This window comes from Lepisma saccharinum, chromosome 4 (assembly GCF_977018435.1).
Source record: "Lepisma saccharinum chromosome 4, izLepSacc3.1, whole genome shotgun sequence".
NCBI classification, from domain to species: Eukaryota; Metazoa; Arthropoda; class Insecta; order Zygentoma; family Lepismatidae; genus Lepisma; species Lepisma saccharinum.
Window position 1 is genome coordinate 26,678,538 of NC_139232.1, and position 27,703 is coordinate 26,706,240.

Here is a 27,703-nt window from a genome sequence, read left to right on the forward strand (position 1 = left end):
TACAATGCAATTCTATAAATTCCATGCGTTAAATTTCTAATACTTACATACCCTTTTCGTCAGTATTAATGGTAAAACTGCATGTTGTCAGTTTCACAGCACATCACTTGGATATACTGTACTGAAGCAGAATCCCATCAATAATGTAAGGAAATATGACACTTTCTTTTGTTCGATTCAGTTGTTTCACTTATATGCAAGAGTTGTTTGCGTTGCAGAGAAGAGAGAAGTAGCTTTATGCATCGAAAAATGAGTCCGCACTCATAGTTCTTGCAAGCAGAGGGTTCCAAACTTCAGTGGAAATATCAACATATAATACCGAGAATGTATAAGGAGACTGATAAATTCAAATTGTATTTCTTAATCATTCACTCTTCACTCTTATCTCATTTAGTCTTAACTTTAAAAATAATCAAGTATTTTATTTTAAACTTACTGCGTATGACAAAATTCCATAATCCTTCCTTAGCTTGTGAATTGTAATAATTTTCCAAATTCACTATTTTGCAGTTTGAATTCAAATCATAGAGAATAGAGAAATTAAGTCAATTTAATAGAAGATAATATTGGTACTTAGCAAAACCATACGTGGATCTGTATGAGTTTATTATTTCCATTTGCAAAAACATCGATGTAGTTTAGTTTGTAATTGTCAGGGAAAAATGTAAATTTTGTCCTGGAAAACCTGGAAAAGTCAGGGAATTTCATTTCTGCTTGTTTGTAGCCAAAATTAAAATTATTAATCAAAATTTTCAAATTAATTAACATTATATTTTTATTACATGAATAGGTAAAAAGACTGTATATGGATAGTACTGATTACCACGCACTAATAGACAGGAAATGCCGGTTATGCGATAGCAAACGGTCCAGGTTGAGACGTTAATCGTACCCTTTCAATGCGGGGGCGGGGATATAATACCTTGAAATATATCACCTTAATTTTACCTGACAACAGTCGGCACACAAAATATAACAAATAGCATTGTCTCGTACCTGACCACCTGGTACCTGTAAACATCAAATGATAACTCGTACAAACGGTAAAAATATATGTATTGGAATCTGATATATACGTACAAAACAAAACACAGTACAGCTCCCCCTGACGCACTCATCCATTCACACACTCACATTCATTCCCATGGGGAGATACAGGGGATGAACAAAAATATGGAAACACCTGCAGAAATGCACATTACCTTTATTAATATCGAGTAGGACCACCTTTGGCACGCAGAACGGCCTGCAGTCGACGTGGAATGGACAAATACAGGTCGCGTATGGTTGTCAAAGGGATGTTGTACCATTCTTCCTCCAAAGCAGCTGCAAGTTGTTGTAGAGACGATGGTGGTGGGTAGCGGGCTCGCACCTTGGGCTCCAAAAGCGCCCACAGGGGCTCAATAATATTGAGGTCTGGCGATTGTGGAGGCCATGGCAGATGCGACACTTCATCTTCGTGCTCATCAAACCAGTCCTGGACGATGTGAGCTGTATGAACAGGGGCTCTGTCATCTTGAAACACGGCATCACCATCTGGGAACAAAGTTTGCACCATGGGATGCAGCTGGTCACTCAAAATGGTTACGTAGTTCCTGGCAGTGACATGTCCATGCAGGGTGATGATGGGTCCGGCAGAATACCAGGAGATGGGTGCCCAAATCATCACTGAACCACCGCCATGCTTCACTCTCGGTAACAGACAGTCCGTATCGTACGCTTGCGCGGGCGTTCTCCACACGTACACTCGTCCAGCAGTTAAAAACAATGTAAAGGATGGCTCATCCGACCAGATTACAGTCTTCCACTGCTCCATTGTCCAGTTTTTAAGGGCGTTGCACCACTGTCTCCGTCTAGCAGCATGGTCAACAGTCATGAGTGGTTTGGGAATTGCAGATCTGCCATGAATACCCTGCTTGTGGAGATCTCTTCTGACTGTTTTGACGCTAACAGGGTTTGTAAGCACTGTATTCATCTCAGCAGTGACTTTTGGAGCCGTGGTGATCTTCTGCTTGGTCACAATCCTACCCAATGTGCGTCTGTCTCTGTCACGCAACACACACTTGCGTCCACGCTGGTGCTTCGCTGATGCGGTTTTTCCGGAAGTCTCGTAGGCAGTCATGATCTTCGAGACTGTGCCTCTTGATACACCAAACATTTCCGCTACTTTCGTCACGGAAGCTCCCACCATACGCGCACCCACAATTTGCCCTCTTTGAAACTCTGTCAGCTCAGAAATGATTCACGATAACCTGCACGGACCGGTCGCTGAACTGTAACTGGCCCATCTGTCAGATTGGCCAGGGAGTATACCTCGCAGGAAGTACCACACAGCACGACCTACCATTCAGACGCAAATCGTGTTTGAAATGGCTACCTGTTTTATACCAGGTGTTTCCATATTTTTGTCCATCCCCTGTATATCAACATAAAATTATACATGCAAGGCTTGTATGTAATCGATATACCTTTTCTTTATTTTAACATGAACTCTTTGAATTGAGTCGTTAATCTCAGCTCCTGTGCTCCTTACAATTGACCATGTGCCAGCCCTCAATAAAAACAATTATCAAAATTAACGGTCGGCGTGAATGAACCTTTCGTTCCACAAGAACATTCGCGTCTAGGCAGCAAGTATCAAATTTGCCAATTCTCTCGGACGGGGATAATTACACTAGCCCTCTCTCGTCCTTTCAAACAATTACAACTTGCTGCGTCACGCAATACACAAATAGACTCTCAATTAGCATTCGGCGCGAGCAAAAATTACATTACAACTCAATAACAAAGAAAACATCACTTACACGACCTGGGCAGTATTAACACATATGATTCAACAAACAAAATACTAAACTCGATTAGTTATTGAAACGACTGGGGTGGCGGATTGCTTTACTATGGAGCACACTTTGACAAGTTACAATGGAATTTAACAGAATAAAAGGAGCTTTATACTTAAATGTTGACATTAAAAAGAGATTAAAAACAAGCTGAAAACGATCTATTTTTTAACAGTACTCAATTTCAAGACACGAAATTTAGGTTTGGCGTTCCGAGTCACGTCGAAAATCGCGAATCAAACATCGGCCAATCTCTACGTCGTTACTGCTGGGCGTTGGTTGGTTAGGCGATCGCAACAGATGGTGTTGGCGGCGTCGTTGGCTGGTTTCCATGGCATGGTGCGTCGTTGGTGTTGACGACGTCGGCTGGTTTGGCGGTAACGTCGCGGGGGATGGTAGTGGCGGCGTCGCTAGGGACTTGGGAACCCGACGTCCCCGTCTTCTCTTATCCTCCTAGCCTGCCATGGTTTTTGATGTTCCTCGTTTCACAAAACAATTAAGTGCGTAAGATTATAACAGAACCACAGTCTTCCTTCGACGTCCTCCAGCGATTGGTGTAAGCACACCTGTATCAACTTCACTGGCAGTCACACGCTGATGTTCGGGGGGGATACTAAGTCCACGGTGTACGGAGGTGTAGCACGGAGCTGCTCTCACTACGAGAATCGCGGCAAACTGTGTAGATGTTTTGGGTTTCCATGGTTTTATACCCCATTTGAAATTTCGTTTGGAATATCGTTAAAGTTTGTTCAAACCGGGTCCATTGTATTCTCGCGCGGCCCAGCGCGTGTCCTCAGCTAGGTATGGAAGGATTAACTTTCCGCCCTCCTGGCGCCACCATTTCAGATTCGTAGATGGTCCATGATTTGCCCTTTTTATAACAAATTCGATCTTGCGTCCTTTCGGTTGATCATCTTGAAATTACATCTAGGTATATTTTATAATATGCCGCTTCGGTTGTCCAAATTTCAGGTATATCCGCCGACTGGAACGTCGCCGTGACTCAGAAACTTATTATTATTATCCAGTGAGGGTTTGTGTCTGACCCGTACCGGTGGTTTTGTTTATTGACCTCGCCATTGACGTAGAAAATTGCTTCATCACTAAAGAGTACCTGATGTGGGAAACGAAGGTTTCTATGAAGCTGCTGTGTCGCCAATTCTGCAAATTCCATCCGACGGTCTGGGTTCTCCTCCGTGAGGTGTTGCAGCAGTTGCATTTTGTACGGGTGCCACTTATGAGTAGTCAAAATGCGACGTATGGACGTACGACTCACCCCAGTTTCAAGAGACAGACGACGGGTGCTTTGCTACGGACTCTTGCTGAATGATGCCAAAACAGCGGTGGTTGTTGCTTCATCTGTAGCACATTTAGGTCGACCAGCCCTTTGTTTGTCTGCGGCTGACCCAGTCGCACGGAATTTTGCCAGAAGTTTCACAACCACACTGTGTGTAATGTGTGGTCTGTGTGGATGACGCTTGTTGAAATCCGCTGCGATAACACGTGTGCTCGTTCACCTGATATGAGGACTATCTCAATGCGTTCGGCTGTTGTTAATGCCATCATCATGCTTTGAACCTGTAACGACAAGAAATGAACAATAACATGAGTAAAGTTATGTTAAAACTGAACACAGCACTGTTTTTCTCGTGAAATTCTAGCCTAATTTCATATGTCACATGACCCCCTTCCCATTTAAGAAAATATTATTCTATTCAAGATGTCAGCCATCTTGGTTGCATGGTCTGGAAGATTTTCCCCCTCCTCTACATCATGTGTCGGAACATTGCATTCGTGTGTGTCAGGCTGTTTGTGTTTTATTTGGGTGGTTCCATAGTTTTGATCCACCCTGTACTATATATATATATATATATATATATATATATATATATATATATATATGAGAGAGAGAGATAGGAAGAACGAGAGACAGGCGTTGTTCAATTAGAAACAACTCTCATATACACATGCGCGCCACTCACCAGCGCAGGATGTTTTTCTGGGGGTTAAAATTGTAAAAGTGGATGATGTACTCTAGGTGCTTAAAATTGTACTAAAAGAAATATCAATCGTGGCTAATTTTAATGGGGGTTTGCTTGATTGAGTTGGCCTTATATGTCCACACGCTCAAAAATACACTGAAAGACGCGCGCACGAAGAATTAAAATCACACAAACGAACAACGCGTTTTTCGCCACGGGAGACGGTTTCCGAAATGGTAAGATGCCGACCGAACGAACCGAACGGAACACAAACTGAGGACAAAGATTGTCAAAATTTGCCGACAACGGAGGCTGGCACGTGAACTTAATTTGTGAATCCAGCTTTCTACTATTTCCTGTCATAAACATTCCTCGCGAAAATACAGGCACCGCTAATGGCTGATCCCTTGTGTTAGTGCTGAGAAATGTCAAACTTTTGAGCATGGGCCGCCCCCACCCTCTTCTTCGATTTTAGGGCAGGAAGATGCGGAAGAGATGAAAGACGTTGGTTGGGGGTGGAATCCCTGGGCCGATTTACTCTCTTCTGTTGAAACATATCCACTCCTGAAATAGAGATGTGAAGTTATTTTTATTTTTACTTCTTCAGAGCATTTTCCTTTGGGTTCAACTTCTACCGACGGTTGCAGATTATGCTAGATTTGGCTGTTATGCCACACACACAGGGTGCTAGGTGCCAATGACGGTTAAATTATAGTAGGTTTAGCACCATTATGCTAGGGTTGGCACCGCGTGTTTACAACCACAGGAGGATTTATCTGAAGTCAAGATGGAACGGCCTTACTACAAACCACGTAGTGCTGTTGTTTCTTAGAGTAATAAGTAGGGGTGCAGATTTATAGACACTAAAAACATTTAAAACGGCAGGCAAATGATGGAAATACGCGTAGACACTTGATAGCATAAGTATTGACTTGATTGTTTTGGTATTTTATTGTATTTTTCTTATTTTTGCGTCACTTTATTTACATTCGGTTAATCGCAACGAATATGATGAATAGTAGCTAGATTAAATTGATTATAGGTAAAATGCTTTATTTAAAGAAAAAATAAGAAGAAGAAGAAATGTGATTGATTGAGTTGCTATTTTAAGTCCACTTTATGCCCAGTAAGGCTAATCGGGACTGGACCTACAGTTTAAGGTGGGATCCGAACCACTATGTGCCTCCAATGAAGAAATGTGAATTTAAGCATTTTGCAGGTAAGAAATTGTGTATACATTTACTGCTTTTGCTTCATTGTTATCCTCCCCTTTATTCCTACGATAATATCTACGTAGTTCTCTAAAATTCTAGCATTAATCGCAGGTTTGGGAACGAATGGTGCGGTGACATTTTCCGTTGGGGAAGCAGATCCCGAAAAATTAAGAAAACCAAGAATCCATTGCTTCTACAGAGCATTCCCTGACATTCGCTACGAGACTCGGCGGCAAGCTGCCCGGCACCAGCGCTTGTCTTTCCCGGTGAACGGGTCAGCGAGAGTCGCTAGAGTCGGCTATTAAAAGTACAGTTTTCATATTGTGTACTAACCTTGACTACAGAAGGTGTTGAAAATGATGTCCCTCTGCTGCAACACATTCCTGGCATCTCCGAAGGAAATTGGCATTTACACATGCAAGTTCGTCTACTGTAATTCTCCCGATTTTTCATATAATACTCTCTTTTAACTCACGGATGGTGTGCGGATTGTCTTTGTATACTTTATTTCCCCATTTTTCCTTCCACTTTTATTCAGAACTGACCCTGCTACTCTAAAATTTTTAACGAAGTTTAATATAAGCGACTGTCGCGGACCGTTCACCGGGAAAGACAAGCGCTGATGCCGGGCCGCTTTCCGCCGAGTCTCGTAGCGAATGTCAAGGAATGCTCTGTACATGGTACGTTATAATGAAAAAATTAGCACTTTACCTGATACTGTTTCCGTAACGTCTCTAAGGGAAAGATGAATGTCCTGGCGTGGTTGTTAATTTTTTCGAATTTCGGTTGGTCTGTTGTCAAACGTATTTAATGCAACAGACGATCGCGGATGATTGAAACAATTTTCAAGATTTTCACACATTACAATATTCACAAATCCACTTTGGCACCACGCAGTTCTTTCCGTAATAAATAGTAAACAATGTCAACACTAAGTTTTTGAAGCAAACAAATAGAAATTCACCCGCCTGAAAAGCCATAACTTTTCACCTCGCAAAGAGCATGAAAAAGTGTGACCGCGGCCAGCGAGTTTTACCAACTCTATTTGGAGGATGTGTCCATGGACATGCTAAAGTTGATGTCAAGGTAGGTTCCGAGCACTTCGAGTTCTGTCGGTCTCGGGGCTTGTCGAGTCAGTTTTGAACAGAGTGCCAATCAGAGCTCCTTCCTGCCAAGGTCATTCCTGCCTGTAAGTGTTGCAACCTATGAATCGGAACTTTGTCCACGTCATCAGGCTCTTCAGCCTCAATGGCAACAGACATGTTGCACCGGAAAATTACCATCTTAAATACGATGAAACCTGTAAAACATCCACAGATATTTTATCGGTTGTTGTCCCTTTGATAAAACATCCAATATTCTCAAAATTCTTCGAACGAATTGTGTAAAGCATTGTAATACTGTAAAAATTGAACCTGTTCTGCAACACAAGAAAAATGCCTCATTGAGCAATCAATGTGCCTTTGTTAAGTGGTTAAGTTCAGCATGGCACAATATTTTCAATAATGCTGATAGAATAAATCAATAAAGTTCGTTAAATGACAACGACTCCTTACCACAAGAATATAATTATTCTTTAGATGCTTAAATATATGTACAACCACACATGTATGTCTTTCCAGTGACTCATTGCAAGAGTTGGCTATTGTGCTTGATTCAATAAAATAAACTTATTGAGCGTGGCAGATTCATAATAATAAGCAATAATGATGATAATAATAACAACCCGTGGCTCGACAGCCATTGAGGCCGCAAGGCCCTTGGCCTATCTCCCGACTGCCAGTCTCCGTCCTACAATCCTACCCAGAGGTGTGGAGATATTCAACCGGTAACGGGGTGACGTGGGGTCAGTACGTCGAATCCCCCCGTCGTTATACGAGATTTTTATGACCGGTTAACGTTACTCAATTGTAGCTCCCCAATTTCCTCAAGATCGTGGGTTGCCACCGGCCCATATAGAGGCCGAGCAAGGACGTATTTAGGGGGTCCAGGGGATTCGACCCCCCCCCGAAAGACTTATCCAAGTACTAAAATTAAATAATAATAAATGTATTCGTTTGCCTTTGTTGTATAATTTTTTTTAAACTATTGGAATACAGGTGTTATATTGGGATCATACGGCTTTGAAGGACAGGAAGGACGTATTTAGGGGGGGGGGGCAGGGGTTCGGACTATTTATTTATTTATTTTCAATAATGAACTCAACAGGCTGGCGCCCAGTTAGAGAGTTCAGAGATACAGGTTTTCATACATGCTTCAGTGACTGTTATTTGATATTGTATTCATTACACAGTTTTTAAATTGTATATATGGCATAGAGAACAAATCAATTTTTTTGTTACGCTTTTCTAAGGCATTGTAGAGAATACTCATTCTCCAGATAGGGGATTTCTTGACAATGTTTGTTCGCGCTCTATTCACAAAAAAGGTTTGATGATTGGGTCGCGTCTTATTGTTAGGAACGCGTAATTTAAATTGTGAGATCCAATGAGGAGAGCGAAGTTTTCCATTATATATTTTCCAGAGCAGCAGCAGGTCGCGCACTGTCCTTCGATCGTCAAGCCTGTGCATTCGGAGCTCCTCTGTTAGATTACTGTACGAATCAAATTTGGGATAAGTACCTTCAAGTTTATACTTCATATAACGTAACATCTTTGATTGTACTCGCTCTATTTTTGTAGTTTGTACTATACTGTCAGTGTTCCATACAACAGACCCGAATTCAAGTTTTGAACGCACTAATGAGTAATATAATACCTTAAGTGTTTGGCTGTCTCGAAAGTCTCTGCCCATTCTAATAATGAACCCGATAAGTTTGTAAGCGTTGCCTATTACTTTGTTAATATGGTGAGTGAAAGTTAGCTTAGAGTCAAAATATATTCCTAGGTCCTTTGCTGTTTCAGATTTTTTTAGATTGGTATTATTAAGTTTATATTGAAAATTTAAGATCGTTCTTTGTTTAGAATAAGTAACGGAATAGCATTTTGCTGCATTAAGAGAAAGTTGAAAGTGCCCAATTTACTTAGTAGTACATCATGATTTACGGTGTCAAAGGCTTTGGAAAAATCAGTGTATATTACATCCACCTGCCCCCCATCATCTAACACCGTGCTTATATAATGCAGTTTCTCGCCAAGGTTTGTTTCTATTGAGCAGTTGGGCAGAAAGCCATGCTGGAATTCAGATAAAGTTTCTTTGACATGGTTATATATGTGGCAATATAAGATTTGCTCAAATATTTTAGCAGGGGCAGATAAAATAGCTATAGGACGATGGTTTTGTATGTTTCTGTTCTCCGAGGATTTCGGTACTGGACATACAGCAGTAACTTTCCACCGTTCGGGAAACTGCGTGGAAGATAATATCGCATTGTAGATAACAAAGAGTGGAATTTTTAAAATGTCTACACATCCTTTGAAGATGTAGGGTGGGATTTTGTCTGGCCCCGCCGACTTCTTTGGCTTTAATTTTTTTACAGCTGCTTCAATTTCAGACATACTGATCATCTGAATGTTGAGTGAATCTAGCGTTTTGCACTCTGTGTGCCCCGCCATGATCTCGAGGTTATACTTTGCCGTATTGTTTGCGTACACAGATTGAAAGTATTTCGCAAATTCATCAACGACGGTATTCAGGTTTAATATGGGTTCATTGTTTGAAGAAACTGGAAACTGTTTGTTTTGCCTGTTGCGATTTATGTACGACCAGAAAAGTGACGGGTCACTTTGAATATTGCTTTCGATGTCGAACAAGTAATTATTATGGGCGGCTGATATTTCTTTTTTGATTGCTTTTCTGAGTTCTTTAAATTTGTTGGCATGGTGAACTGGGTTACCTACGTTTTGCTTCCATTTTTGGTGGTGGTGAGCCTTGGCTTTTATTTTTTTAATTATATTGGCGGTAAACCAGCATGGATATTTAGGAGGGGTTATGCGTCTTAAGGGGATGCACGCGTCAAATGCTTCGTATATTATGTTGTAAAACATATCTGTCATTTCGTTTACGTTATCACAGAGTTTTAGTGTATCCCAGTTAACGACCGATAGTTTGTTGTATAGTTTGTTAAAGTCAGCTTTTTTGAAATTGTATGAGAGGTTGTTTGGTGGATTGTTACTCTGTGTCATTTTTCTGTGCTTTATTTCAATTACGAGACAAGGATGATGCTTATCCTCAGGCACGAGTGGCTGAGTTTCTCGTGTCAACTGCATGCCAAAAACGTTACTTAGCACAAGATCGAGAGTTTTGCCATTACTATTTTGAATGTTATTTACGCTGCGTAATTGAAAAAAGCACATATGATTGTATAAATCGCGACATACAGGAGTGGCGTTAACGAGGTTGTATTCGTTGCTTGTTATGCAAGGGATGTTGAAATCCCCTATGAGGAGAATGTTATGTGCGGGTCTACAATGCCTTTCAAGAAAATTATAAAATAAGTTGTAAGACTTGTCATTACAGCATGGAGTAAAGTAAACAATACAGATGTATAAGGTAGGCAGTCCATGAATTACAATTTTCACAAGCAATGAGTCGACGTTAGGGTCGTCGTTAAATTTGCCTACCAGCGTCGCTGCGTATTTGTTATGAATTGCCAGAAGAGCACCCCCGCCCAGATTTTTCCCAGAGTCAGTCGCGTTCCTGTCAGATCGGAACACGTTATAGCGATCATCAAAAAGTTCCGTGCTTAGATGGTTTTCATTAAGCCAAGTCTCTGTAATTGCTACGATGCTGTAATTGTTAGATAATATGTTCTGAGAGAACACTTGCATTTTGGTACGCAACCCGCGAACATTTTGGTACACTATGCTAAATATTTTAGTCTGAGAACTTACGTGTTTACGTTTGTGGGAGTTGCCCCCGGGCTGACATTCTTCCTCCGTTGCTGTCACTGCTACCACGTCACTTGGGGGAGGGGTGGGATTTGGGAGGGGGTGGGGATTTCCAACCTGCTTCCGAGATTCGGCCTTCGTCTTCATCCCTCCATAGAAGCTGCACGCACCTTCCGAAACTCATGGCCTGGGAGTTTTGGACGTCCACGTTCTATCAGATGCAGTTCCAGACGCTGGCGATTGTCCACTGTGTGAAGGGGTGGGGGGAGTCCTGATGTTTCCGCCGAGGTCGACGACTTCCTTCTTTCCTGGAGACGATCGGGGTCCTTTGTTCGAAGTTGTTGCCAAATTTACTTGTGCGTGTCTGGAACTTGCTGGAAGTGGTTTTGACGGAACGTTGTTGGATTTCAATTCTTCCAAAGTAAATGGTTTTCCATTTATGAGTAGCTTGTTATATTGCAATTTAGCATTTTGACCGCGAGCCTTTGCTTCTATAAGGTACGGTTTGAGTTCTGAACGTACCATCCGCGTTCGGCGCGTGTAGTCTTCTTGGATATAGACTGGTGTATTCTTGGCTCTATAACTGTTCAATAAAATTTCCTCCCTCCTTTTATAAAATGCCAATTTTACAATTATTGGCCGGGTCCGTCCGTTTGGCCTGCCGAGACGATGCGCTCTGTCAATGTCGAAATCATCAGTCTCGATTCCCATTTCCGTTGATAAAAACTCCCTTACCAAGTCTTCTGTTCTGGCCCATGTCTCCTCACGTTCCTCCCTTATGTTGTAGAAAACGAGGTTATTTCTTCTTGATTGACTTTCCAATCTATCTATAGCGTCCTCGTTCATTAGCACTTGTTGCTTAAGCCTGTCATTTTCTTGTCTCGTGTCATTCAGTTCCTTTGTGAGTTTGGATATTTCACCCTTCAACATGGCCGTGTCTTTGGTCACTGAGTTAAGTTTTTCGTCCATGGAGTCAAGTTTTGCCATGACGTCCTCGATGGTGCAGGGGCCAGGATTCTCTTCCAAGCCACTCAACACTAATAACACCAGAGTAATCATGGCCACAAAAAGCAAACGCACTTCTTTAGCGGGGAGCTGCCCTCTCGCTTGCCCCGATTGGGGCCTCCACCTCCCGCTCCACGCGCCTATAGCCAGGCGCCACTGCACAACACTGTTTCCCATCCCGTTACACTTCACTGCACTCAGGAGCTGCGCGAAAACACGTCCGTTCAACTCAGACTCACTAATAGAGGTGAGACTTACCAAGTACTAAAATTAAGTAATGAAAATATTAACATTTGTTGCATAATCGATGGTTATGAATTTCCTCTGAACTTTTAGAAGGCAAGTTTTATATTGGAATCATATGGCTTTGAGTGACATTACAAATAAAATTTATGTACACTACTACTCAAAATAATATACATAAAATATTAAATAGAAATTACTTTCTCCAACTACAAGTAACGTCATTTTTTGTTATTCTATAAATATTCTATTATTCATTTATTTGACATAAATTTCATTGCCACGGCATTTGTTTTTATGTAAATTATTCCGATCTTAAGTACAGGTAAGCTACGTAATGAATATGCTCTGTTATATCTCTATTCTTATATACAGTCTTTTTACCTATTCGTGTAATAATATAATATTAATTTATGTATTTTAATTAGTATTAATTTGATTTAATATAATTATTTTAATTTTTTTATTATTATTATTCCTGAGACACTTGGTTCGGACCCCCTCCCGAAATATATTTCTAGATACGTGCCTGAGGCCGAGAACCCAGAGACAACCCAGGTGGGCTCGAACCCCTGCCGTCCCGCAGTCGGAGCCCAAAGCACAGCGCCTTAGACCAGACGGCCACGGAGGAGAACGAGACAGATTCATATGAACCAAAAATAACCAAAAATGATAATTTTCCTCAAAATGACAAAAATGTATTTACCTGTTTAAATTCTTGATTCTTCGAAAGGTTTATTAAGGAGTTGAGACAGGATTTAAGTCCACTTTATGCACAGTAATGCTAATCGGGACTGGATCTACGGATTAAAGTGGGATCCGAATCACTATGTGCCTTCACCGGTATCGAACCCGCCATCGCGGAGACATCGTTTACTAAGGAGGATTCTCAAAATCGCACTTCATGAAAGCGAGAGAAATAATGTGCTACTCAAGAAATCGCACAGTTTGTGAAGATTTTTAACACGTCCCGTGTTTTAGGCTCTTTCAATAGTAGAATAGTTATTTGGTGCGAATACTACTACTACTACTACTGCTACTATGATAACATATACTTATTTTAACGTGTGTTGCCCTCTGATTCGAGACCACTTGTAACTGTTTGTATATATGTGGTTTACCGCCATACAAGCGGTCATTCTTCATTCTGGCCACAAACTACTCGAGCTGGAAACATTGTTTGGACGCAAGGGCGATACCCAACCCTGCTGGTTGATGACCTGCGAGGGGTGAAAAGGCCTCTCCCTCAAAATTCCGAGGAACATCGAAGTGCTCGGATCCTACCCTGACACCCAGTTTAGCTGTCTTAATAGACCGAACGCTCGGAAATTTTTATCTTCACATAGAATATATCATCCGTATGTCAGCAATCATATTTTTGTGTTTCTCCTTTAAAGTTTATTTATGAATATAAATTTTAACTAGCTTGGTGGATATGCTACATCGCTGACAGTATACAGTACACTTGGACACTTAATCGTGCAGTTCGCAACACTGAGGACATCAGCAGGCTGACCGATGACACTCTCTGCTTTCTTCCAGTCCTTCCGGTTTGGAAAACAAGCTTTGTCTCCACACAACGTCCCCTCCCATTGGATCTTTGAAGGTCGCCGATGTATTTTTCGGGTTTCTGATGGCATTGCCAGGGTGGCGATACTACGCAGATGTTTTGTAAACAGGCCGCGAGAGGGTGTTGATGGCCCCATATCGGAAAAGGACGAACGATCTAGGTGTCCCATTTTTATTGCCGGTGACTGTACATTTTAGAATTTACAAATATATTTTCCTCATTTATCGAAGCATTATTTCGGAGCCAATGCTACAAAGAATGACAATTCTGGAAAGAGACCTTTCTAAAGAATTAGTAATTGACAATAAGAGAACAAAAAACAAAGGAAAGAACTTTAACAGAGACAAGATGTAAATGAGTTATTTATTGGTTTAGATAAAGTTTGCAAAACGAACAATTTTATTTCGTTACCTTTATTACCGTTTTCTATTCTCCTTCAATTCATCTATTAAATATTAATCATCTTTAAATGTGACTACTTTTACTGTTTCCTTCGTCGCTCTTTGAACTAAATTTCGAAACGCATAGTTACGTCACAAGTCATGTGGAATTTTAATAGATTGAAAGGGAGCGAATATTTTGATAAAACGTTAGTTAACTACGTATCTTTGCAGCTCAAAATACGAGGACGTCTCTATCCGGAGAAAAGGTTTGTTACAGAGGACTTTTATTGCAATTTTTTATCTTTATAATTATCTTATCGTTAAATAGTCTAAAGTTTGTTGTTATTAAAGTATGGGGGAAACGGGAAGGATATGTCCGCCATTCATTTGATTGTATAAAGAAATAAAACAAATTATTTTATTTATGGCTACCTAAAGAAGCAATTTTTCAGGTAATTAGTGTAACGACATAGGAACGTGAAGGATAGCAATTTGTCATGAAAGATTGAGGAAAAACCTGAGTTCGAAGAGTAAATTTTAAATTAATTACATATGAACGCATCACATGAGGGGGGAAAATATATTCTGTCAGAATCTTGATTTCTTTCATATTTGTTTACTTGCCATTGCGGCTTCCTTCGAAATTCACCAAAGACAAAGCAATCCCTTCTCTGTTACTTTTCAGTCTTTCCATATTTCTTGGGGTATCAGTGACAAGACAACCAAGAAAAGGTGCGTTGCAGCCAATATTTCTTACTTCAGTATATTTCTGTTTAATCGTTCAGTCTTTGTATACCAAGGAAGTATTATCCGGCTGTTAACACTTACCACAGTATACTAAAGACTTGGAAACTATTAAGGAGATATCAACTTCCAACATGCAAGTGTCAGCTCGTACTAACTTCTTACTACACTTGATCCGTGAGTTACCAAACGACGATGTCCGTGGAATGACCAACAGAATAACTGAGTTACAAAGTAAAATTCAATATTTCATGACATGGTTCGCGCATGTAATTTACTACTCTTTGCACCGAAGGAATATTTGATAGCGCTGATCCTTGAACATAGTTCGTCTGACATTCGATCATCATTACACATTGCATTCGTTCTCGGTAAGGAATCACCTTTCTTACCAAGAATAAACATCCTGACGCAACGGATCGTTAAATCAGGTCTGGTTGAGAAGTGGTTCATAGATTGCTTTTCAAATTTTGCGAAGGAAGAGGAGTATAAACAGACTGTTCGATTTGATTTAGGGAGTCTCTAGTCTGCATTCTATCTACTTATTGTAGGACTTACGTTGGCTTTTCTTTGTTTCATTGCTGAGAACTTGTGGGAAAGCTTTAATTGCGCAAAGGCCGTCAGTAAGAAAGATTTATTTTCAGTAGTTTTAATCAGGGTGGATAAAAATATCGTGATTTTTTTAAATCGATGTTTTGATTTTTCTTTTAATCATACTTAAAATTGCTTCTATGGTTTTCGGCACCATACATATATATACAGGGTGATTTGTAATTAGATATATTCCCTGAAAGGGGTTAAAGTAGAGGCAATTTGCAATAAATTTGACCATACGATACCCCGTCCGAAAATTAGTAGTTTTCGAGATAATCGAATTTCTATTGTTTTTTTAAAAAATTGACAATTTTCCACATAAGAAGATGAACTGAGAAAAAACTGCTCATTGTATGGCACATATTTCAGCGTTTTCTGATAGCTAACAAATAAGTGGTTCGTTGAAAACAAAGCTTGTCCCAATTAACAATCACATGTAAGTAACGGGTGGGTCTAAACTTACAAGTGATGATAAAAAATGTACTCTTAGTTTACTTGGCAACGTATTAATAACAAAAATGGTATGACATGAAGTGTACAAATTACTTAAATTACTTCCTTGTGTCATCAGCTATCCAACAAGGTACAAATGTTGCTAACATTCACATTTGTGTACAAGAAATAATACTTCATTCATCTTCATGTGAATGGAATCAATGAACAATACAATTAAAGAACATTACACGTCTTGCTCAAAGTGGGCACCTCCGTTACGAATGCAGGCGCGCAGGTTTTTACGGACATTTGTTCTCTTAACTCGTGATGTGATGGTGTCCTTGATGTGTTGACCAGCTGTTAAGATCCTCTCCCTGAGCTCTTCTTGCGAGTTTACCGGTGTCTTGTAAACTAAGTATTTCATTGAATTGTATGAAGTTTTTCCAGATATCTCCACCCCCTCTGCGGGTACCCTTGTGCTTAGTATCTAATCGAACAGAAACCAATGCCATTCTAAGTTTAGTTAATTCACGTTATAGTCCAGTACCGCCTATTGGCTAATCAGAAACCAAATAAGCATGAACAGCAACGTATGGGGGCTATTCGCTGGATGTTTACATTTCTGTGCTTCCTTGGCGCGGGCGGGAACTTTACTTCCGGTTTTGAATAGAATAACATGGAGTTCGAAGGGGTGAAGGCAGTGTCTTAAGAAAAGGTGACAATCATTGTGTGGCTCTTGGTTATAACACGAGGTTGGGAACAAATATTTTTTCTCGGGTATCTATGCATAGTTTTCAGACAGATCCGGTACGGAAAAATCAGTTAATTTAGGCAGTAAAGCGAAAAGACTGGACACAAACATGAGGGAATAGGCTCTATAGTCGACACTACATCACCGGAGTAATTCAAATGAAAATATTTTACGTGTCGCACATGTGTTGACTATATTTAAAAATTGAAACTGAATTTCAAAAATATAATTTTATAATTTAATGTAATCAATGTAAACTTTATTAGTAAATTGTTTACTAACTTCTAAAGTCTCTTCTTGAACGACACTTGCAAAAGTTAATAATAAAATACAATAGCTGCACATTTCAGTATTGTAACTGTTGTGCTGGATATGCACTTGAATAACATTAATAAATAAATAAATAATAAAAAATAGAATAAAATATGTTTATTTATGTTTATTGTATAAAATTTATAACAGTTGTAATTTTTATTATTTCTACTATTCTACTTTTATTACTGGTCTTTACCCCCTACAAAAATTTCTGACGACGCTCTCTCTCTAAGTCATGATAAAATTAAAGGGTGTTTGTCTACATAATGTCGAAAATTATACATTTTACTGTTGTAAAATTGAAGTATTTCAATGTTTATAATATATGTAAGCTTTATTTCAACCTGCAGAAGTCTTAACACGAAACTGTTGGTAGAAGATCAACATTGTCTTGGAAAATACTACTATTTTTCCGTAAATCTTCATCCAAACGATCCGGGAAATTGCCCGTCTTTTCTAGGTACCTTTCTTTCTCTATATCACTCAAAAATTTCAAGTGATCCATTTTGCATCCGATCTTTTATAAAACAAGCTCGGTGACGATCTGTATTCCACTTGTTTACATTGGAAAATTGCCCAAACCGGAAGTTCTTTCCCCGCCATCTACAGTCGAATTGTCTGATCGATTATTTTTTGTTTACATTTGATGAGCAGCGACGTATAAAAAGAAATGCTTAACGAAATCATGTGTATTTTTATGTGAGATACATATGGGACTCTGAAATCAAGTGCACTAAACGGGAACACTATAAGTATTATGACGCTTTCGGATCTTAAAAAAATGTCTATTGAAGAAGTAAATTAAGGAAACGAAGAATTACAGACTATCAAAAAATTGAGAACCTCGCAAGTTACTGAATTATCGCGAAAGGTGCTCTATTGTTGGTCTGTATGTAGGCTTAAGGATAAATTCTTTTTTTTTTATTAAAAGAAATACCATTTGTGCCTGAAAACAAGGTCTAAATGAAACAAAATAGTAAAAAAAGAACATGCACTAATAAATGATGGCATGACGGATGTAGAAAGTTGCTATCTATCGACGAAATGTTATTCAATTATCCTGAAAACTAGGTTTTTAAATGAGGATCCTCTACCAAATAACATTTAGCCCTATATAACCCTGGGCAAGTACCTTCAAAAGAAAACCGATTATGACATTCGATGCATGTTTTATATGATCACTTTGTCTATGCATTCTTTACATTTCTTTCTGAAATTCATAGTTTAAGCTTGTTTGCTCGACGCCTGACTTTTACTATTAATACACTATTAAAAGAATGATCATTCTGTCATCTGGGCTTTAATTTCACAAACAGTATGAGCACAACATCAAAGAATGATTTTCCGATAATTTCCAATCTCCAAAAGATGATTAAGATTTCTTGCTGATATTCAACCAGCATAAGCACGTGTCCGTCCTTCCACGATAGTCTTCCTGTGGGTTACTTGAAACAACAAATAAGCTGCTTCTTACCTCCAGAAGAATGAATCTATCCCGATACTCCAAGAGATACCTGAGATTCTTAGAGCAGCATTCCTAGAAGTGATCCACAAGATTGACCCGTCACCAGGAGAGTTGAACAGAACTTTCAACTGCATCGCCTTCGTGCAATGAAAAATCCAAATAAATCTGGCACATCTGCATACATATTGGTGACGCGGTGCAACGCACACAAAAGACTTGGAAAAAGAGTGATTTCGCCAAAGAACTGTAGTGATCACCACTTAATAAAACAATTACGAAAGATTGAATCGCTTCTGCAGGATCGCGACACATTCACGTGACATTTAGGCGTACATCTTTAAATGTTCCCCACGCAATACAAATCCACAGAAACTAAATTCACTTTGAACTGACGCCTTTTCCCTATCAAAACTGCTATTCTGTTTAAGTCTCTCATGTTCGAAAAAAAATTGTAGGAAATCATTGTTGAAAGGCTACATTTATGTAAACACTGGTTGCAGCGCCACTATTATTTGATTTGAATGTAAGAATGTTTACCTAACGCTCCAAAGTGGAAGATCAGAAGAAATAACGGTGATACATTTTCTTCGAAATCTTGTTTCGGAACAAGGCACGTGCACTTCAACTTTCATTGTATTCTACATCAGGACATAATTTGAAATACTTTCCTTATCTGTGACTGCCACACCACATGGCTAATACATGAAAGTTTCATGAGAATTGCCTAATTTCTGTGTGCAGTTTATAGATTACCTGCAAATTTCAAACTATTTGCTTCCATATGGCCAACCCTACAACTGAATTTTTACAACACTGTTGATCAGAAAAAAACAACCTGCCGTATCTTTATTATTGAATGAATATCGGCGAAACTTTAGTGGATTGTTGTTGCGTGTTCGTTTTATGGGACGATAACGTTATTTTCGATTAATGGCAATTATGGGCCCGGTACGAAATGCCAGATTTCCTAAATTTCTCAGAATCTTCACATGTTTCCAAAAAAATGTTTTTAGGTTTTTCAAGATGCGGGCACTGGTTCGCGACTTTTGAAGGACACTGTATTAAACATATCATTATTTCATATCATCCCCGTAGTATTAGATTTTTAATCACGAACAGATGTTTCTCTACCAAGCACAATCTGTAATTTTTAGATAACTGGTTGTCAACGTTTGCCTTGTTGAACCCATAATGTCCGTACTTGCCAGCCATCTATCCTTAAGCTGTTAATTATTTGGTACACTTATCACTATAATCGCCAGTGGCGGATTAAGCTTCCTCGCCGCCCCTAGGCACAAACTTAATGTGCGCCCTTCTCAAAAGAAAAGTAGTAACTTATTTGCAGTATTTTTACAGGCTAATATAAAAATTAGTGAACATACTGAAATAAAAAAACAAAGAATAAAAATCAATAACAAACAATTCATTTTCTGTATGTGCTATACCTAAAATTATGTAATGTATTGAGAAATTAAATTCACCACTCATCAGTCATAAATGAAGCCGCTTCCGCCTCACTTTGGTTGCAGAAAACTCGTGTGTAAGTTCTTCAAAGTTGATGTGTCCATCAGTCAAGATGTCTGCTTAGATGTGGAGAATAGATAACTCGTTCAGTCTTTTATTACACATGGTTGAACGGAGATAAGTTTTCAGTCTTTTTAGGACCGAAAACGAACGTTCAGCTGAACAGTTTGTTTCCGCAGTACACAAAAATATTCTTAATGCATTGTCCACAATCTTGTCTTACCTGCTATGAGTCTTTGCGATTTAGAAAAATCGTTTTCAGCATTCTGATTAATTCCACGTCTTAGAAGAATGTCAATTGTAGACTCATTCAGACACCACTCGGCAGGATCGTCACTAACGAAATTTGCACTCTCCCTGTCATAATCAGGAACTCCTACGAACTGAGGGGAAACTACCTCAGGTGCACTTTCTTCCTCCACTAAACCCACAATATTTTTGACATTTTGCGTTTCACAGAGTTCACTCGATGTAGCCGCTTCTACTTCAATTTTTGAACTGCTTTCGGAAATCACTTGTTCCTTTCGCCTAAAAAAACGTGTCCACTGTACCAAGCTTTTTCTGTAAGGTTGCTTCTCTTTCACGCTTTTCGTTTGCAAGTTTACGATAAGCCGCCTCACTTAACTTTGTTCGCTTCATGCTGCCTGCTGCATATAAAAAAAAATGCAAACGCACTAGCAACAAACTGAATGCACCAGCCAGAGCATACAGTAAGGCAGAAACTAGTTGCGGTCCACGCGAAAGCTGCACTCACTCACTCACTTATCAGCAGTGTTTATGTGTTTATTTTTTTTTAAGACAGGCATTGTTACAGATGCGAGTTTCAAACAATCAGTCTTCTTTCCTGCCTGGCCATTAACAAAAGCTTAGTGGAAGATCGAGGGGTATGTATTTACAAAAACAAACCAACAAAGGCTGGGCGGCTTGCATTATCATTGTAAGCGATAAATGCCACAGCAAGGGTTAAAAACAAATTGATTGGCGCCTGAAGGAGGCAGAGCAGACGAAACATTTGTTGATAACACTAGGGTGACCATCCGTACTGATTTTCGCAGTACAGTCCTTTTTTTTGATGGGCTGTCCTGCAGAATGCGAAGCCATGTATAAAATTAAGATATGTCCTTTCTTTCACATATGTCCTGCGAAATGTCCTGATTTCTACTCCGGTCTCCGAAGTCCAAATATTTATTTTCTATTTATATTTTCTTTTGTTTTTTCCATGTCAACAGTTATGCAGTACATACTTTTCTGTTGTGGTCGGGCTGGAGAGAATGAACATCCGGTTAGAACAATGCTTAGTTACCACGGCAGAGAGCAGCTTGTAGACAGTTGCGAACAAAAGGGTCAGGTGACGCCGATCTGTCCAGTTGTTGCAGGGTGCATAGAGTGGAAGTCTCGTTCCTGAAGTGCACGTCTCGTATTTCAACACTGTCGGGTGAAGATGCCTCCTAGGAGGAAATGTGCATTTAATTCAGAACTGAAATCTCTCTATCCATTTCTTATTCATTCATTCATTGTTTTCTGCCTAATTGGCAGGTTTTTCACTGCAATCTCCAGCTTTCCCTGTTCTCTGCCTTACGCTTCGTAATAGCATACGACCCAGTTAATTTAATATCATCCATAAGCTGATATCTCTTTCTTCCACGGACTTTTCTTCCTTCAACCATTCCCTCCAAGGCATCTCTTAGCAGGCAGTTTCTTCTTAGACAGTGTCCTAACCAGTTTCTTTTCCTCTTCTTGATGGTCTCCATTTCTTAAGAGAGGCAAAAGCGATAGTGATGTTCACTGTGAAAAATGTTCAGGTCAGTTTTCAATTGCAAACATTGGAAGGTCTGAAATAACACAAATCTGCCGACGCTGCTGCTGCATCTAGTGCTACTCTTTCTACATTTTCTCGAAACAAGAATTTTGGGCCTAAAGAACAAAAATTGGCAGCAGCAGAAGCGTGTTTTGCATTTCGTACAGTGCAACATAATCAATCGTTTCGTTCTACAGACTGTAGTTCGAAACTTATTAAGAAGTGCTTCGAACCACACTATCCTTGTGCAAGAACAAAATTTGAAGCGATCGTGACAAATGTGATAAGCCCCTATGCAATTGCAGAGCTTCAGAAAGAGTTGGATCAGGTAAATTACATTACAGTTTACTCAGATTCGTCGAACCATAAAGCTACGAAATTGTTTCCATTGTTGGTGCGCTACTTCCTTCCTTTGAGCGGAGTGCACGTTCAAGTTCTGGATTTTCAAGATCAGTTTGGTGAAACGTCCGATATTGTGTCTTCGTATATTCTGAAGACATTAAATGAATACAACATTGAAACTAAAGTTGTTGGATTATGTGCTGACAACACCAACTGCAACTTTGGAGGAGCAGCAAGAAAAGATAAAAAAATGTTTACAGTATTGTTCAGGAATGCTTAAACAAACCAATTGTAGGTGTAGGTTGTTCTGCACATATAGTGAATAATTGTGTACAAACTGCGATGGACTGTTTACCGATTTGCATAGAAAGTGTGGTGCACTGATAGAAGGTTTTGCATTGATTGCAGAACTTAAACAAAAATTAGTTGGCAGATATAACTGCCTTTTTTGCCTCTTATAGTGCAGTCGAAACTGAAAAGTCTGGAGGAAAATCGGTTTGTTTGTATGTCAAGTTTTAAGGAACATGTGCGTTCATTTTATTCAACTTGTATTGAATATATTAAGCATTGGTCCTCTCCCTTTTCTGAAATGACTGTGTTGGATTGGGTAAAACTGGATTCGATGATCGAATTGGACAGGGTGCAAAATATCGTACAATTTTTCAACAAATGGTCAGGAAAGCAACTTAATGATTCTGATCTCTTTGATGAAATTTCAAATGTAAGAGCGTATGCTACTCTTGAAAAACTGAAAGCATGGTATACTGCTCAAATGAGAGTAGATTTAAGATGGGTTGGTTGAGATATTCAAATATTTTCAGGAAAAATGTATTTCCTTTTATCAGGTATTTGATATTGTAGAGTTCAGTTTGTGCCTTCCAGCCACAAACGCACCAACTGAGAGAGTTTTCTCATTAATGAATAACATGTGGACTGCTGAGAAATCTCAATTGAAAACTGAAACACCTAATAATAACTAAATATAATTTCAGTTGTACCTGTAGTGAATTCCATGATATGGTTATGAAAAATACAAAGTTATTACATGCTATTCACTCGAAGCAAAAGTACAGAACCATTAATTAAGGATGATACTTAAATATTGGTACATTTGATTATGAAATATTTGTTAATTTGAAGTTATTGGAATTGTTTTAAAGACTTAAAGTTTAAGTGACATGTTCTCAACAAAATTTTGCTTACAACTGTAGTTTGTTTAATATGTCAAATTTTAAATACATTTAGTTTTCATTTTTGTTTTATGCCACTCATATACTTTGGGGATTCATCAAATAAAAGAATAATTATTTTTAAAACTTTTGTCCTTTATGACTTTCCTTGTTTGGAGAAAGTTTGTCATGGTATGTGTGTGTACTGTTTTTTTGCTGGTAAGGATCTGGTCACCCTAGATAACACATAAATCCGATACATCAAGGTTTCTTTCGAATGAAGCGAAAATGTTGCAAACCGTTGATTTGAGACATTGGTTTCATAAGTCTAAATTGTCACTGTGTACGTAAGACACTTTTTATTATTATTGATATTCTGGAAAAAAAAGAGTTGCCGCCCCTAGGCACGTGCCTAGTGGGCCTATTTGGTAATCCGCCACTGATAATCGCAAATATATTATGAACTATTGCATCTAGAGAAACATAAATGGAAAAAAATGTGTGTAAAATATCTGCAAAGGAATACTCCTTGAAGTGCACATGAAAGATGTTGGTATCTAACTGCATATTTTGTTCATTCTGAGCGGATCATGATTACAGGCTGCTGCCGTAAACGCAGAATCAGTCTGGTCTAAAACCACAATTCTAGCGCTTAACAAGACCTAGCCTCGCAAATAAGCTCAAACTATACTGGCTAGTCGGCCTGCACACGAGTAAATTTATCGAAACGTGACCAACTACAAGCGCCAAGGTGGTCCTCTTGAACAGCAAGTAACACGGATTAAAATATGACTGGTTTGCTTTTGCAATGATTTTGTTTACTCACCCGAAATTACCGAATATAACAAGACTTCATGAAAAGGGCATTTAGCACGCAGGAAAGAAGAAAGACTTAACAAGTTTCTTGCGGGAGACTAGTAAAATATCTGTAAGAAGGCCATGGCGAGAATAGGATAATGTAGAGATGAGCATGAAAGAAGTTTGCAAGATTGCATTGATCTAAGGGAGCTTTCGGACCGAAGCGACAGACAACTAGCAACACGCGGTCTCAGTGGTCGAGAGAGAGAGAGAGAGAGAGGAAGCATTCAACACTCACAACCACACTACTTCCTGCGTGTTTTCGATATTATCCTTAGTAAATCATGTTTGAAATACTAATTGCTTATCTTTTGTTTTGTTGTTATAACAAAACTCTCCCCTCAGAAATTTTCTTGGGGGGATTTTTGAGGCCAAGATTTTTGGTGGGGGAATCCTCCCTGCCAACCCCCTCCCGATCGAGAATCGAGAACATTCATCAATTAGTAGAAAGAGACAACTGACACTATACACATATCAAACCACTTAAAAAATATTCGAAAAGTACCGTTTTCATTAATTACCACTGTATTTTAGATAAAATAAAAGTGTTGGTTTGTTTTTACTACTCTTATTAGGCTTTTTTTGTTTTCGAAACGTGCACAACAAAACACTGAAATATGGTAATCTACATCTGCTTGTATTTATGATTCGAATGTTTGACTCTTCGGAGTTCTTGTGCCAGGACCGCCCACGAAAGAATCTAGTGAGCAATAATATGCATGTCTCACACGTGCACCTATTCTCACAAGAATCGAGATGAAAACCGTAGATGCTTATTAAAGAGTGGGAAAATCGAGGTCAACAATAGAGTGCTCCACAGTTTCCCAAGACGCATCAGTCATGATTCAAGGATTTCACATCAACCCAACGTCTGATTTGGTCTGATGAGGTGTTAACTCTGGTGGGATCATTGAACTCTGTTTTTCACACACTCCGTCACAAACATTGCCCAAAGTTTATGACGGAACGATTCAGTGGGTGTGGCGGAAACCCCCCAGTCAATGCGTATTTTGTTGAAAAGCAAGGTTCTGATCTGTACCGAAATGGACGTTTGTAGCAGGTCAACGCGTCAAAGCTGAAGGACTGAGATTCGTGCAATCCAGATCTCGTGTATTGTTGTGGAGGGTGTGGTCTGCTTTGAAAGGCAACTCGATATTGTGCCTTGAAAACGATCTCTTCTCTGAGGCTACTTTTGCGATGAATGTTGTGCGTGTTCGGGTGGATCGATCATTTGGACAGTTGCCTCAAGTCTGCGTGAAAGATGGGGTTTTGCGTACCGTATTTCACCGCACAATCAACGCTGATTTTATGCCTTTTTTACATTAAAATGTGGGGTGCGACCATTATGTGAAGCTTTAAAAAAAATGTTCCGGTATTACCGGTACTTAAAAATCAATTATTACTGAACTGTCTTTGGTGCAAGATTAGGACGCACGGAATACTCATGACTAGGGGTTGGAAGTTGAGGAAAAATCCTTTTTTCCCCTAGGGTCCGAAGACGAGGCCCAACATAATATATGTTCATTTTGGGTCATTGTAGGCCAGAAAAAGGCGGGTTTTATTTGTCCTTTTTTACCTTTTTCGGCGTTTTTTGGCTTATTGGTCCTTTTTTAGCCTTTTTTTAGGTCTTAACGGTTTTTTTTGCAACTTCACCTTCTTTCGACTAAGTTTTTACTACCCATTCTCAATTCGAATCATCAGTAGTTCATCACCTCTTAAACATCCTTTCTGTAGTAAAGAAATAAAAAAAGAGAGAAATTAATATATTTGAACCATCCCTGAAACGAGAGGAAAAACATTTTTGGACGATTGAAGCAGGTAAGGTACAAGGTCCTTTAACCGTAACTTGTCTGGAAAGTCGCGCTGTAAGTGGCAACTTTCCCTTGTTTTGAAGCTTTCAGCATGGTGTATACGACCAGACAGCACACGCCTGCAAAGATCTCAAGGTGCCGCGCAGAGGGAGGGGGTGGGGAGGTTAAAACTGAAGTTATTAATTAATTTGGATCACATTTATACTTCCTTTTTTTCCGTTTTTAGGTCCTTTTTTATATTTATAGGTCTTTTTTTTTTTTGGCAATTTATAGGTCTTCAACTTTCGAGCCCTACTCATGACTATACGTTGAAATTGAATAGAGCCCAAATCGACAAGTTCGACTCGTGCCTCGGTGTGAGATGGACGTTTGTGTTGCGTTTGTCCCAATCATTTTGCGGTACTGTTCATCCTTGAATAGGATGAAGAGTTTTGTGTTGCCTTTTGTGTTAATAATACATGCTTACGAAGGACCTACAGTATTTGCAACCGTAAATAGGAGGAAGAGTTTATTTTAAAGCGAGATGTTATTGGTTTTTGTCTGATACAAGCCTTCGGTACACATGTCCAAGATCGCCTTAATTATTGGTCGATAGGGACAATACGGTGAAGAAGAAGTCCAAATCGACGCACATAATTTCTTCGTGACACTTTATCTAACATTTTTCCGGTCCGGAAAAAAAGTTAAAACATTAGTTATTGATTTGTGCATTACAGCAAAAATATTACACTTGACAAAAAAAATACTGCAGTGTTGCACAGTATGGACTTACAAAATTTAATCTTCCGTGTCCGAAGATTCTGTCCTACTACCATCTGAGGCGCCGATGCAACAATTTCGCGTTGAAAGTTTATGAACCAATTTTTGGACTGAAAAAAAAAACAGGGTGCGACGATTATGCTGCAAAATACGGTACTGTTCTTGGTAGAAATATTATAATACATTGGGCACTTGCACAAAAGAAGCGCAGTTCAGTTATCATGCAGTTCAAACTATTTTTTTTCTAAGTCGTTCTGATAATGATTGGACTTTGAGTTCCACTTCAGAAAGTGAGAGTATTGCACTTGCGATAATTCCTACGTTGTTATGAGAGCTCATAAACACGTGCTTGCGAACTAAAATGGTGATATTCAAGCAGTGGCGTACGCAAGGGGGGTTACGGGGTTTAACTCTCCCTTGAGCTTGTAAAATATTATGAAAAATGCTGTGGAAAAAAAATTAAATGGCCAATTTATCACAGTCAAAAATCTGTGACAATACTATTACTATTTGTACTACTACTACTACTACTACTACTAGTAATAATAATAATAATAATAATAATAATTTAATTATTATTTCCATGCAGCATGGAGAAAAGCACAGCATTCCAAACACACGCGTCTTTCAGAGTGAAGCCTTGAAAATAAACACGAGTTCTTGAAAATACAATATGAGGGTAACTATGATTTAAAAGAGAAAAATGTTTTGTATCTCAGTTGCAACAATGTTCAATACACTGGCGTACGCAGGATTTCTTTTTTCGGGAGGGGCTGGAATACTAAATGTGAATAGCACATGGCTTCGTTTTGGAGGGCAGGATGCATAATAAAATATTTCGTATTTTTTGAGCTTTTCAGTCTGTTAAAATTGTATTCAAAGACAAAAATGGTAATCGGGACTCACTTGAAAAGAGGTTTCGCATTTACACATTTTATTTTTTTAAAGTTCTTAACGGATTTTTATTTGAAAATTCTGATTTTCTCAAAATTTCGGTATAGGGGCTGGTACACCATCGGTCACCCCCTACGTACGCCAGTGTTCAACGAACATGTATTTTTTTTGTGTGAAC